The sequence below is a fragment of the Scyliorhinus canicula genome, chromosome 16, assembly GCF_902713615.1.
Source record: "Scyliorhinus canicula chromosome 16, sScyCan1.1, whole genome shotgun sequence".
Lineage (NCBI taxonomy): Eukaryota > Metazoa > Chordata > Chondrichthyes > Carcharhiniformes > Scyliorhinidae > Scyliorhinus > Scyliorhinus canicula.
This window is the reverse complement of record NC_052161.1, coordinates 139,063,159-139,076,196: the sequence shown is the minus strand read 5'-3', so window position 1 is coordinate 139,076,196 and position 13,038 is coordinate 139,063,159. Positions and strand designations below refer to the sequence as shown.

Here is a 13,038-nt window from a genome sequence, read left to right as displayed (position 1 = left end):
CCATTCCACATGGAACTCCCCACCATTACCCCCTGACCCCGACCCGAATACTCTCTCCCCCCCCTCGATGCCCGCAGCCCCCACCCCTCACTATGTCCAAACCCCCAACCCCCCTCGGTGTCCGAATCCCCCCATCTCAATGTCCAAACCCTGCCCTCACTTCCCCAAATTCCAAACTCGCACTTCACACTATATAGCATCAAGTTACAACCTGCAGTAGATGGGAGTTCATGACACAATGCAAAGCTTTTCCACACTGCACATGACTATGACAATTTACAAATGTCTATAATCTATCACAAAATCAGTATGCACAGTTTTCCTGCACTTAAGAAACACTGCACGTCTGAGTCAGAGCATGTGGGTTTAATCTAAACTCCAGGGATCAGTGTGAATAATCAAGGCCAACATTTCAGTGCGTTGAGGAAGAGTGGCACTATGGGATGTGCCATCTTTAGGACAAGGTGTTAAACCCAGTCTGTCCTATCAGGTGAGCATAAAGGATCTGAGGGACTATCTGGAAAACAACAGGGGAGTTCATAGAATCCCTACAGTGCAGAAGGAGACCATTCGGCAAGGAGACAGCATTAGGAAGGACAAGGACAGCAGATACCTGGGAACCCCACCACCTGGAGGTTCCCCTCCAAGTCACTCACCACCCGGACTTGGAAATATATCGCTGCTCCCTCACTGTTGCTGGGGCAACAACCTGGAACTCCCTCCCTAACAGCACCGTGGGTGTACCTACACCTAAAGGACTGCAGCGGTTCATGAAGGCAACTCACCACCACCGTCTGAAAGGCAACTAGGGATGGGCAATAAATGCTGGCCTAACCAGCGACGCCCACATCTCATAAATGAATAAAGAAAAAAAACCACAACCCTCCAAAAGAACACCCACCCAGGCTCAATCCCCATGCCCTAACTCCATAACCCCACCTAACCGTTGGACACTAAGGGACAATTTAGCATGGCCATTCCACCTAACCTGCACATCTTTGGATTGTGGGAGGAAACCAGAGCACCCGGAGGAAACCCACGCACACACGGGAAGAATGTGCAAACTCCATAGACAGTCACTGAAGGCCGGAATTGAACCCGGGTCCCTGGCGCTGCGAGGCAGCAGTGCTAACTACTGCGCCACCGTGCCACCCAGTTCTCCTGGTGTCTGGTCCAAAATCCATCTCAATCAATATCACGAAAATCGAATAGCTGGTTATTCCGAAACAATCTAGTTTATATTTTCTCATTGCTACATGTGGGACCTGCTCTGCACATATTGGTTACCGCCTTACAGCATTGCCTACATTTCAGAAAGTACTTAATTTGCTGTAAAGTGTGTTGGGAAGTCCTGATACCGTGAAAGGCAAGAGTTTCTCTTTGTGTGCCAACTTGTTGCATTCAAATTCTTACAGCATGAATTGACGGATATTCAAATTCCTGCAGCTAACTTAGCCGAGCTCAACAAACTTTCTCGCTGCAAATTGGCTTGGAAGCAAATTCATTAACATTGTCTCAGAGTGAGTAATGGTAAATTGGTCATGTAAGGTGAGCTGGTCAAATTACTCAAACTACTTCTCAAGAAGAAATTTCCCATCATTCTCTCCTTGGTCCCCATCCAACCAACTAGAGTAAAAATAATGCTTGAATAATAACATTAAAAATGTCTCATTTCACAATGATTTAGTACTAAAATGTGCTTTCATTATTGTGTTCAACTTGAAGATCTTGGCTTATCTTAAAAACCCCGCTCGTTCTGGATATTTCCTTGAAAGTAGATCTTGCACCCACACATGAACTGGATGCAATTATTTGAAATTAAAGGACAAATCTCAGATGAACCTAGCAGATTTTTAAAAAAGTATTGCGTTTTTAAAAAATTCATTCATGGGAGGCAGATGTCGCTGGATGAGCCAGCATTGCCCATCCTTTGCTGCCGTTCGAACCAAGTGGTTTGCTAGGCTGTATAACCACAGAACCCCCACAGTGCCGAACCCCCAGCGTGCCGAGCCCCCGCAGTGCAGAGCCCCCGCAGTGCCGAGCCCCCGCAGTGCCGAGCCCCCACAGTGCCGAACCCCCAGCGTGCCGAGCCCCCGCAGTGCCGAGCCCGCGCAGTGCAGAGCCCCCGCAGTGCCGAACCCCCACGGTGCAGAGCCCCCGCAGTGCAGAGCCCCCGCAGTGCAGAGCTCCCACAGTGCAGAGCCCCCGCAGTGCAGAGCCCCCGCAGTGCCGAGCCCCCGCAGTGCCGAGCCCCCGCAGTGCCGAACCCCCGCAGTGCCGAACCCCCGCAGTGCCGAGCCCCCGCAGTGCCGAGCCCCCACAGTGCAGAGCTCCCACAGTGCCGAGCCCCCACAGTGCAGAGCCCCCACAGTGCCGAGCCCCCACAGTGCAGAGCCCCCACAGTGCAGAGCCCCCACAGTGCAGAGCCCCCGCAGTGCAGAGCCCCCACAGTGCCGAACCCCCACAGTGCAGAGCCCCCACAGTGCCGAGCCCCCACAGTGCAGAGCCCCCACAGTGCAGAGCCCCCACAGTGCAGAGCCCCCACAGTGCAGAGCCCCCGCAGTGCCGAACCCCCGCAGTGCCGAGCCCCCGCAGTGCCGAGCCCGCGCAGTGCAGAGCCCCCGCAGTGCCGAGCCCCCACAGTGCAGAGCCCCCACAGTGCAGAGCCCCCACAGTGCAGAGCCCCCACAGTGCAGAGCCCCCGCAGTGCCGAACCCCCGCAGTGCCGAGCCCCCGCAGTGCCGAGCCCCCACAGTGCAGAGCCCCCGCAGTGCCGAACCCCCGCAGTGCCGAGCCCCCACAGTGCCGAGCCCCCACAGTGCCGAGCCCGCGCAGTGCAGAGCCCCCGCAGTGCAGAGCCCCCGCAGTGCAGAGCCCCCGCAGTGCAGAGCCCCCACAGTGCAGAGCCCCCACAGTGCCGAGCCCCCACAGTGCCGAACCCCCACAGTGCCGAGCCCCCGCAGTGCCGAGCCCCCACAGTGCCGAACCCCCACAGTGCAGAGCCCCCACAGTGCCGAACCCCCACAGTGCAGAGCCCCCACAGTGCAGAGCCCCCACAGTGCAGAGCCCCCACAGTGCCGAGCCCCCACAGTGCAGAGCCCCCACGGTGCCAAACCCCCACAGTGCCAAAACCCCCACAGTGCCGAACCCCCACAGTGCAGAGCCCCCACGGTGCCGAACCCCCACAGTGCCGAGCCCCCACAGAGCCGAGCCCCCACAGTGCCGAGCCCCCACAGTGCCGAGCCCCCACGGTGCCGAACCCCCACGGTGCCGAACCCCCACAGTGCAGAGCCCCCACAGTGCCGGGCCCCCACAGTGCCGAACCCCCACAGTGCAGAGCCCCCACGGTGCAGAGCCCCCACGGTGCCGAGCCCCCACGGTGCCGAGCCCCCACGGTGCCGAGCCCCCACAGTGCCGAACCCCCACAGTGCAGAGCCCCCACAGTGCCGAGCCCCCACGGTGCCGAGCCCCCACGGTGCCGAGCCCCCACAGTGCCGAGCCCCCACAGTGCCGAGCCCCCACAGTGCCGAGCCCCCACAGTGCCGAGCCCCCACAGTGCCGAGCCCCCACAGTGCCGAGCCCCCACAGTGCCGAGCCCCCACAGTGCCGAGCCCCCACAGTGCCGAGCCCCCACAGTGCAGAGCCCCCACAGTGCAGAGCCCCCACAGTGCAGAGCTCCCACAGTGCCGAGCCCCCACAGTGCAGAGCTCCCACAGTGCAGAGCTCCCACAGTGCAGAGCCCCCACAGTGCAGAGCCCCCACAGTGCAGAGCCCCCACAGTGCAGAGCCCCCACAGTGCAGAGCCCCCACAGTGCAGAGCCCCCACAGTGCAGAGCCCCCACAGTGCCGAACCCCCGCAGTGCCGAGCCCCCGCAGTGCAGAGCCCCCACAGTGCAGAGCTCCCACAGTGCAGAGCCCCCACAGCCCCCACAGTGCAGAGCCCTCACAGTGCAGAGCCCTCACAGTGCAGAGCCCCCACAGTGCAGAGCCCCCACAGTGCAGAGCCCCCACAGTGCAGAGCCCCCGCAGTGCAGAGCCCCCGCAGTGCAGAGCCCCCACAGTGCAGAGCTCCCACAGTGCAGAGCCCCCACAGTGCCGAACCCCCACAGTGCCGAACCCCCACAGTGCCGAGCCCCCACAGTGCAGAGCCCCCACAGTGCAGAGCCCCCACAGTGCAGAGCTCCCACAGTGCAGAGCCCCCACAGTGCAGAGCCCCCACAGTGCAGAGCCCCCACAGTGCAGAGCCCCCACAGTGCAGAGCCCCCACAGTGCAGAGCCCCCACAGTGCAGAGCCCCCACAGTGCAGAGCCCCCACAGTGCCGAACCCCCGCAGTGCCGAGCCCCCGCAGTGCAGAGCCCCCACAGTGCAGAGCTCCCACAGTGCAGAGCCCCCACAGTGCCGAGCCCCCACAGTGCAGAGCCCTCACAGTGCAGAGCCCTCACAGTGCAGAGCCCCCACAGTGCAGAGCCCCCACAGTGCAGAGCCCCCACAGTGCAGAGCCCCCGCAGTGCAGAGCCCCCGCAGTGCAGAGCCCCCGCAGTGCAGAGCCCCCACAGTGCAGAGCTCCCACAGTGCAGAGCCCCCACAGTGCCGAGCCCCCACAGTGCCGAACCCCCACAGTGCCGAACCCCCACAGTGCCGAACCCCCACAGTGCCGAACCCCCACAGTGCCGAACCCCCACAGTGCCGAACCCCCACAGTGCCGAACCCCCACAGTGCCGAGCCCCCACAGTGCCGAGCCCCCACAGTGCCGAGCCCCCACAGTGCCGAGCCCCCACAGTGCAGAGCCCCCGCAGTGCCGAACCCCCACAGTGCAGAGCCCTCACAGTGCCGAGCCCTCACAGTGCCGAGCCCCCACAGTGCCGAGCCCCCACAGTGCAGAGCCCCCACAGTGCCGAACCCCCACAGTGCCGAGCCCCCACAGTGCAGAGCCCCCACAGTGCAGAGCCCCCACAGTGCAGAGCCCTCACAGTGCAGAGCCCTCACAGTGCAGAGCCCTCACAGTGCAGAGCCCCCACAGTGCAGAGCCCCCACAGTGCAGAAGGAGGCCATTCCGACCGCGTCTGCACTGACCATCCAAAAGAGCACTCTGCCCGGGTCCACTCCCCACCCCAACCCGCCGCATCCCTGTAACCCCTGGATACTAAGGGGCAATTTAGCATGGTCAATCCTCCTAACCTGCACATCTTTGGAGTCACAAAGATGACAGAGCCCCCACAGTGCAGAGCCCCCACAGTGGGCTGAACGGCATGTTAGTGAACCAGGTAGATTTTTAGGACAATCAACAAAATTCATAGTCACCATTACAGATTTTGTTGTAGTTCAATTCTACCATCTAGCATGGTGGGATTTAAACCCGAGTTCCCAGTCTGGTGATATGCATCACTATAGATACACAAGGGGTTAATGTAAGTACACGTAGACTAGCTAGACACTAGAGGGAGCACCAGAGCTATGACACACAGACACTCAACCAATAGATCATTTAGATAGGATACAGCCAGTGGGCACTCACGATACACACAGAGGTGACATGACCACAGGGGGGCATTACACCAACCCATATATAAAGGGCACAGCACACATGATCTTCCACTTTCCAGTGAAGACACTCTGAGTACAGACACAGGGTTGATTCAGTATCACACCCACCACGTGGATTGTAGCAGACTGGTTTGTCAGTCTGAGTAGCTACACAAGGATTAACAGTAGTGGCGAATCAGAGTAGGAGAGTTGTAAATAGTTCAATAAACGTGTTGAAGTTATCTCCACGTCTGAACCTTCCTTTGTCAGAGTGAACATCAAAGAAGCCGCTTATGCTACACCAAGAGCATAACAAGACACACAGAGCATTAATACTAATAATAATCTTTATTAGTGTCGCAAGTAGGCTTACATTAACACTGCAATGAAGTTATTGTGAAAATCCCCTAGTCGCCACACTCCAGCGCCTGTTCGGGTACACAGAGGGGAATTCAGGATGGCCAATTCACCTAGCAGCACGTCTTTCAGGACTTATGGGAGGAAATTGGAGCGCCCAGAGGAAACCCATACAGACACGGGAAGAACGTGCAGACTCTGCACAGACAGTGGCAGGGAATCAAACCCGGGACCCTGGTTACCTGGGGTCACTGGATTATTCGTCCAGCGACAATACCACTACGAAACCATTGCCCCATTGTGTCTATAGGAGAGGGATAGAGGATAAAAACCACAGGAGAGTGCCTGTTTGTGCACCTGTCCCGCCAGTATTTATCCCTGCCTTATTCAAACAAATTATCTGGTTACTGCACACCTGAAATTGCTTTAATCTTTGATACCAAAACATGTTCTTAGTGGAAAGCCAAAATGTATATTTGCATAGAGTAGCATTTCGGTTAATGTGCTTGTGGAAATTATTTTTATGCAACTCGGATGATGAAATTCAGGTGCAAGCCCTCTTCCTTTGCTGCTAACCCCTTGGATCTCTCACCCTCGCCCATGCTGCCAAACCTCAAAGTCCCATCATAGTTTCAGCTAATTCTACAGCATTCCTCACTTGTGCCATCAAAGCCAAGAACACCACCTCACCTCCCGACTGCAGCTAAGCACCATATCCCTCCGTCAAACATATCCCAATGCACCATCCTGCTGTAGCATTTAAATGGCAAAAAAAGGTTGCGTTATATAAATATGAATAATCTACTAGTTTGCAGTTTTTAATGGGAGAACGAATAGTCTGTGCACTGGATCTTCAAAACAACAGTGCAAATCTCAGTATTCAAGTCAATAAAAATGGAATTTGATGTATTCAATCACTGCAAATCAGTGGGCCTGATAAACTATTTGTATTATATGGCATAACACTACTATTATTATTTTTTAGAGTACCCAATTATATTTTCCAATTAAGGGACAATTTAGAGTGGCCAATCTACCTACCGTGCACATTTCTGGGTTGTGGGGGCGAAACCAACGCAAACACAGGGAGTATGTGCAAACTCCACACGGACAGTGACCCAGAGCCGGGATCGAACCTGGGACCTCAGTGCTGTAAGGCTGCATCACTAACCACTGTGCCACCGTGCTGCCCCTCACTCCAATTATTATAAAACCAAGTTAATTCTGAACAAGTATTCTGAACTAACTTGGTCAGAAGAAGAAGGACCCTAAAGTGCACTTGATAATATTTGATTTTAAGAGTCCGTTAAAGGTTTAATTCATAGCAGTTGGTCACTGTAGGAGAACCCAAAGCCGTGGTTTGCTCCTCATGCACTATGTAGGAACATTTCCAGTGCCCTAGACCAACATAGATCATAGATTTTACAGTGCAGGAGGAGACCATTCGGCCCATCAAGTCTGCACCGGCCCTTGGAAAGAGCACCCTACATAAGCCCACAACTACACCCTATCCCTGTAACCCAGTAACCCCACCTAACTGTGCTAACCACTGTGCTACCAGGTCGCCCGCTTGATTAGCACTCCACTACAAACATTCACACCCACCACTGACGTACAGCACAGTAGCAGCAGTGCGTACCACCTACAAGATGCACTGCAGGAATTCACTATGCATCCTTAGACAAACCCATGACCACTACCATCAAGAAGGACAAAGGGCAACAGATATCTGGGAACACCGTCAAGAGATCATTTGAGCCAAATATCAGTCAGCTGATAGTGCCCTTGGATCCGACGCTCACACAAGAATCAGTCAACATGTGTTCAGGAAGTGGGCAGCACGGTAGCAGTGGTTAGCACAGTTGCTTCACAGCTCCAGAGTCCCAGGTTCGATTCCTGGCTTGAATCACTGTCTGTGTGGAGTCTGCGTGTTCTCCCTGTGTGCGTGTGTTTCCTCCGGGTGCTCCGGTTTCCTCCCACAGTCCAAACACGTGCGGGTTAGGTGAATTGGCCATTCTAAATTGCCTTAGTGTTCAAAAAGGTTAGGTGGGGTTACGGGGATAAAGGGAATAGGATGTAGGCATGGGGCTTAAGTAGGGTGCTCTTTCCAAGGGCCGGTGCAGACTCGATGGGCTGAATGGTCTCCTTCCGCACTGTAAATTCTATGAAGTGTCTCCAGTTGTGTTTCAGCGGTACTGCAGAGCATCCAAGAGCAGGGAGTATCATGGATAGCACGTATAGATAGGTGGTCACAACGCAGGCTCTGACTCCACAGGCAGGAAGGAAATGGGTGACCACCAGGTAGAGCAAGAGGACTCGGCAGGCAGTACAGAAATCTCCCGTGCCTATTCCCCTGCAAAAAAGAAATGTCGCTTTTGTTTTTTTTAAATAAATTTAGAGTACCCAATTCATTTTTTTTTAAATTGAGGGGCAATTTAGCATGGCCAATTCACCTACTCTGCACATCTTTCGGGTTGTGGGGCGAAACCCACGCAAACACGGGGAGAATGTGCAAACTCCATACGGACAGTGACCCAGAGCCGGGATCGAACCTGGGACCTCGGCGCCGTGAGGCAACAGGGCTAATCCAATGTGCCACCGTGCTGCCCAAAATGCCGCTTTTGTTGAGTGGAATGGCCTCTGAAGGGAAAGCAGCAACAGCCAATTTTGTTTCACCACAGTTGACTGCTGCACAGGGGAGAAGGAAGAAGTTGTAGGGAATTCAATAGTATGGGAAATACATAGGTGCTTCTGTGGCCATAGACAAGACTCCAAGATGGTATGTTGCCTACCTGGTGTTAAGGTCAAGGATGTCTCAGAGAGACTACAGTACATTCTGGAAGGGGAGGGTGAACAGCCAGTGGTCATAGTTCACATCGGTACTAATGACATGCGTAGAAAAAAAAAACGGGTTGCGGTCTTAAAAGTCAAATGTAGGGGGCGGATTCTCTAATCCCGCGGCAGAGTGTCCACGCCTTCGCAAACGGCATTGCGTTTTACGACGGCGTGAACGGGCCGACCCCACAACTAATTCTGGCCCCTACAGGGGGCCAGCACGGCACTGGAGCGGTTCACACTGAGCGCCGTGGTATCCGCGCATGCACAGTGGTGGTGGTGTCAACGCGCACATGCGCAGTGGCTTCCTTCAACGCGCTAGCCCCGATGCAACATGGCGCAGGACTACAGGGGCCGGCGTGTAGGAAAGGAGCCCACAGCCAAAGAGGCATGCCCGCCGATTGGTGGGCACTGAAGGCGGGACAGGCCGAGTCTTGCCGGCGCCGTCCACACCTGCTCTCAGCCGGCGGGACCGCGAGACCCCCCCCCCCCCCCGCCCCGCCACACACACGTCACCCCCAACCCTTCCACACCGAGGTCCCGCCGGCTGCGAGCAGGTGTGGATGGCGTCGGCAAGACTCGGCGTTTCCACGATGGCAATTCGCGCCGATTCTCTGGCCTGGCCCCGGGTTGAAAGAATCCCGCCCAGGGAGTCAGGAAACAACTTGAAAAGTAGGACTGCAAAGGTTGTGATGTCAGGATTACTACCAATGCCACGTGCCAGTCAGAGTAGAAAAGCAGGATATATCGAACGAATACGTGGCTGGTAAGATGATGCGAGGGAGAGGGTTTCATATTCTTGGGACATTGGGACCAGTTCTGCGGGAGGTGGGACCACTACAAACTGGATGGGTTACACCTGGGCAGGACCGGGACTGATTTCCTAGAGCGAGCATTTGCTAGTGTGGTTGGGGAGAGTTTAAACTAGAATGCGGGGCAGCAACGGCGGTGCAGTGGTTAGCACAGCCACTTCACAGCACCGAGGACCCGGGTTCGATCCCGGCCCCGGTTCACTGTCCGTGTGGAGTTTGCACATTCTCCCCGTGTCTGCGTGGGTTTCACCCCCCACAACCCAAAGATGTGCAGGTTAGGTGGATTGGCCACACTAAATTGCCCTTAATTGCAAATAAAAAGGGATTGGGTACTCAAAATTTATTTTTGAATAAAATAAATAAACTAGAAGGCAGGGGCACGGGAACCTAAGCAGGGTGACAAGGGAAGGAGAAACAAGAACAGCAATGAAAGAACAGTAAAATGCAAAGACAGTAAACACACTAATCGAGGGAGAGAGGCAAATAGAGCCACAGTACAAAGAAATGTTTGGATGATTCAAAATCATCCAAAAGACAAACATAAAGGCGTGATATCTTAATGTATGAAGAATTTGGAATAAAGCACACTAATTGACAGTGCAAATCGAAGTGGATGGATATGATCTAATAGTCATTACGGAAACATGGTTACAAAGGTTACAAGGGCGCACGGCAGCACAGCGGATAGCACTGTTGCTTCACAGCTCCAGGGTCCCAGGTTCGATTCCCGCTTGGGTCACTGTCTGTGTGGAGTCTGCACACCCTCCCCGTGTCTGCGTGGGTTTCCTCCGGATGCTCCGGTTTCCTCTGACAAGTCTTGAAAGACTTGCTGATAGGTGAATTGGAAATTCTGAATTCTTTCTCTGTGTACCCGAACAGGCGTCGGAATGTGGCGACTAGGGGATCTTCACAGTAACTTAATTGCAGTGTTTATGTAAGCCTACTTGTGACAATAAAGATCATTATTATAAAGAGATCAAAACTGGGAACTTAATATTCAGGGATATTTAACCTTTCGAAAGCACAAGAGGGAAGGACAAGGTGGTGGGGTAGCATTGCTAATAAGAGATAAAATCAGGACAATTGGGAGAGACAATGTAGATTCGGATGATGTAGAGTCCGTCTGGGTGAGGCTGAGATAGATAGATTATTGATCAGTAAGGGAATCAAGGGTTATAGGGAAAGGGCAGGAAAGTGGACATGAAGAATATGGGATCGGCCATGATCCTATTGAATGGGAGAACAGGCTCGAGGGGCCGAACGGACTACTCCTATTTAAAAATAAAGAAAGCCACAGGACATCCAATAGCCTGGGTTGGAAAAAGTCTCATGTCCAGTGCACATTGGTCACACTTCAGACTAAGTGTTAAAATCTGGGAGTTACAACCATTTGCTAATCTACAAAGTTTGTTGAACAGTTAGGCTTCTTGAACAATGCCCTTTCCAACACATCTCCAATCCAATATCCAAGCACCCAATCAGGCTTGCAAGTCATTTACAAGTTGTGACATGGGGGTACAGCCACTTTTCTTGCACAACATGAGAATCAGCATTGAGGCAAATATCTAAAGAACTACTTTCCATAAGATTTTATAAATTCTTTAAACATCTGAAAAATGCTGAGAGATTAATCAAACAATTAAGTAACAAGCAAGAAATCTTACAATTTTGTCCACAGAACATAAGATACTCATTAATAATTTGGTGAGGGAAAAAACATTTGGAAACTTAAGATTCACATTCATACCATTAGCAAACCTCCAGTCTACTCACATTTCCACAGCTAATGTGGGCAGCACGGTAGCACAAGTGGCTAGCACTGTGGCTTCACAGCTCCGGGGGCCCAGGTTTGATATCCCGGCTTGGGTCACTGTCTGTGTGGAGTCTGCACATTCTCCGTGCCTGCGTGGGTTTCCTCCGGGTGATCCGGTTTCCTCCCACAGTCCAAAGATGTGCAGGTTAGGTGGATTGGCCATGCTAAATTGCCCTTAGTGACCAAACAAAGGTTAGGAGCTGTTATTGGGTTATGGGGATAGGGTGGAAGCGAGGCATAAGTGGGTCGGTGCAGTCTCAATGGGCCGAATGGCCTCCTTCTGCATTGTATGTTCTATGTTCTATGTTCTAAACCACTATCCTGGTTATGCATCACAGCCTTTGTTGGGAAAATGATAATCTTAAAATAATAATTCAAAGATAGTTCCTTCATAAACCTTGTTAAAACCTCTTAACTTTGAGTGCTTTTTGTCTTGCGCTGCCCTTGCCCTCGTTGTCTGCTTTCACTTTAAGTGGAGCTTTCATTATCAAATTTTGCACTGACTAATCACAATTAACCTAAAGTACCACTACCTGATTTACTTGGTCTTCTCCTTTATGATCTTCACCTTGGCGCTGTCCTGTGCCATTGTTTTTTGTCCATGTGTCTTCTTTGGTAATTTTAGTAAGAATGCCTTTCAAGAGTTTGACCAAACTGCTTTCGCCGTTTTCCCAAGATTAATGTCACATTGGTCAATGTTTAATAAGCTTTACATAACAGAAGAGTGATGGATAACCAGTTTAATCACAAAAGTGAATTCTCACGCCAGCATTTGCCACCCTGATCTTGGGTTTGAATCCAGCACAGCTGATGGGAGGTTGCAAATGCCCCATGTTAAATGGTTGCACACGATATTACTAAAGGTCTATATTGGGCACAAGTTTACAAACATCATCGACTATAATTCAACACAAGTGACCAGACTCTGGACAAAATGGAAAATAATTCCACTGTTGCAGTAGGGAGGCTGTTCCGGTTGGGTTATGTATCCTGCTGGAGGTGCATTAACTTTGTAAGAACTGGAAAAAATGATCCAATCCGGGCCAAACTAAATGAGTAGAAGAAACCCAATAAACTGCCGGCTTTGATCCTTTTCCTCATTCAATCAAGGCATCCTGTTAGTCACACAGGTGAATTGTATAATAAGGACCTGTAAGTCCATACAGTGCATGTCCAAATGCAGCAGCACCTATCCAGGCTTGAGCTGACAGTGGCAAGCAACATTTGCGTCACATGAGTCAGCAATGACCATCTTCAACAAGAGTCTAGCCATCACCCCATAATATTCAATGGCTGCATCCCCCCAATATCAACATCCTGGGGGGGTTACCATTGACCAGAAACAGAGCACAGTGGGATAAACAGCTGGCTTGTAATGCAGTACAATGCCAGCAGCGCAGGTTCAATTCCCGTACCGGCCTCCCCGAACAGGCTCCAGACTGTGGTGATTAGGGGCTTTTCACAGTAACTTCATTGAAGCCTACTCGTGACAATAAGCGATTATTATTATTATATAAATACTATGGCTAAAAGAGCATGTCAGGGGCTAGGAATTCTGTATCGAGTAACTCACTACCTGACTCTCCAAAGCCTGTTCACCATGTACAAGGCACAGGTCAGCAGTGTGATGGAATACTCCGCACTTGCTTGGATGAGGGCAGTTCCATGCACACTCAAGAAGCTCAACACCATCCAGA

At 52.6% G+C, this 13,038-nt stretch overlaps 1 protein-coding gene across 2 annotated transcripts in view; it reads right to left on the bottom strand.

Annotated features, from left to right (window-relative positions):
* pex14 (peroxisomal biogenesis factor 14) overlaps positions 1-13,038 on the bottom strand; it is a 281,432-nt gene that overhangs the window by 54,784 nt on the left and 213,610 nt on the right. The gene's annotated exons all lie outside the window — the stretch shown is intronic.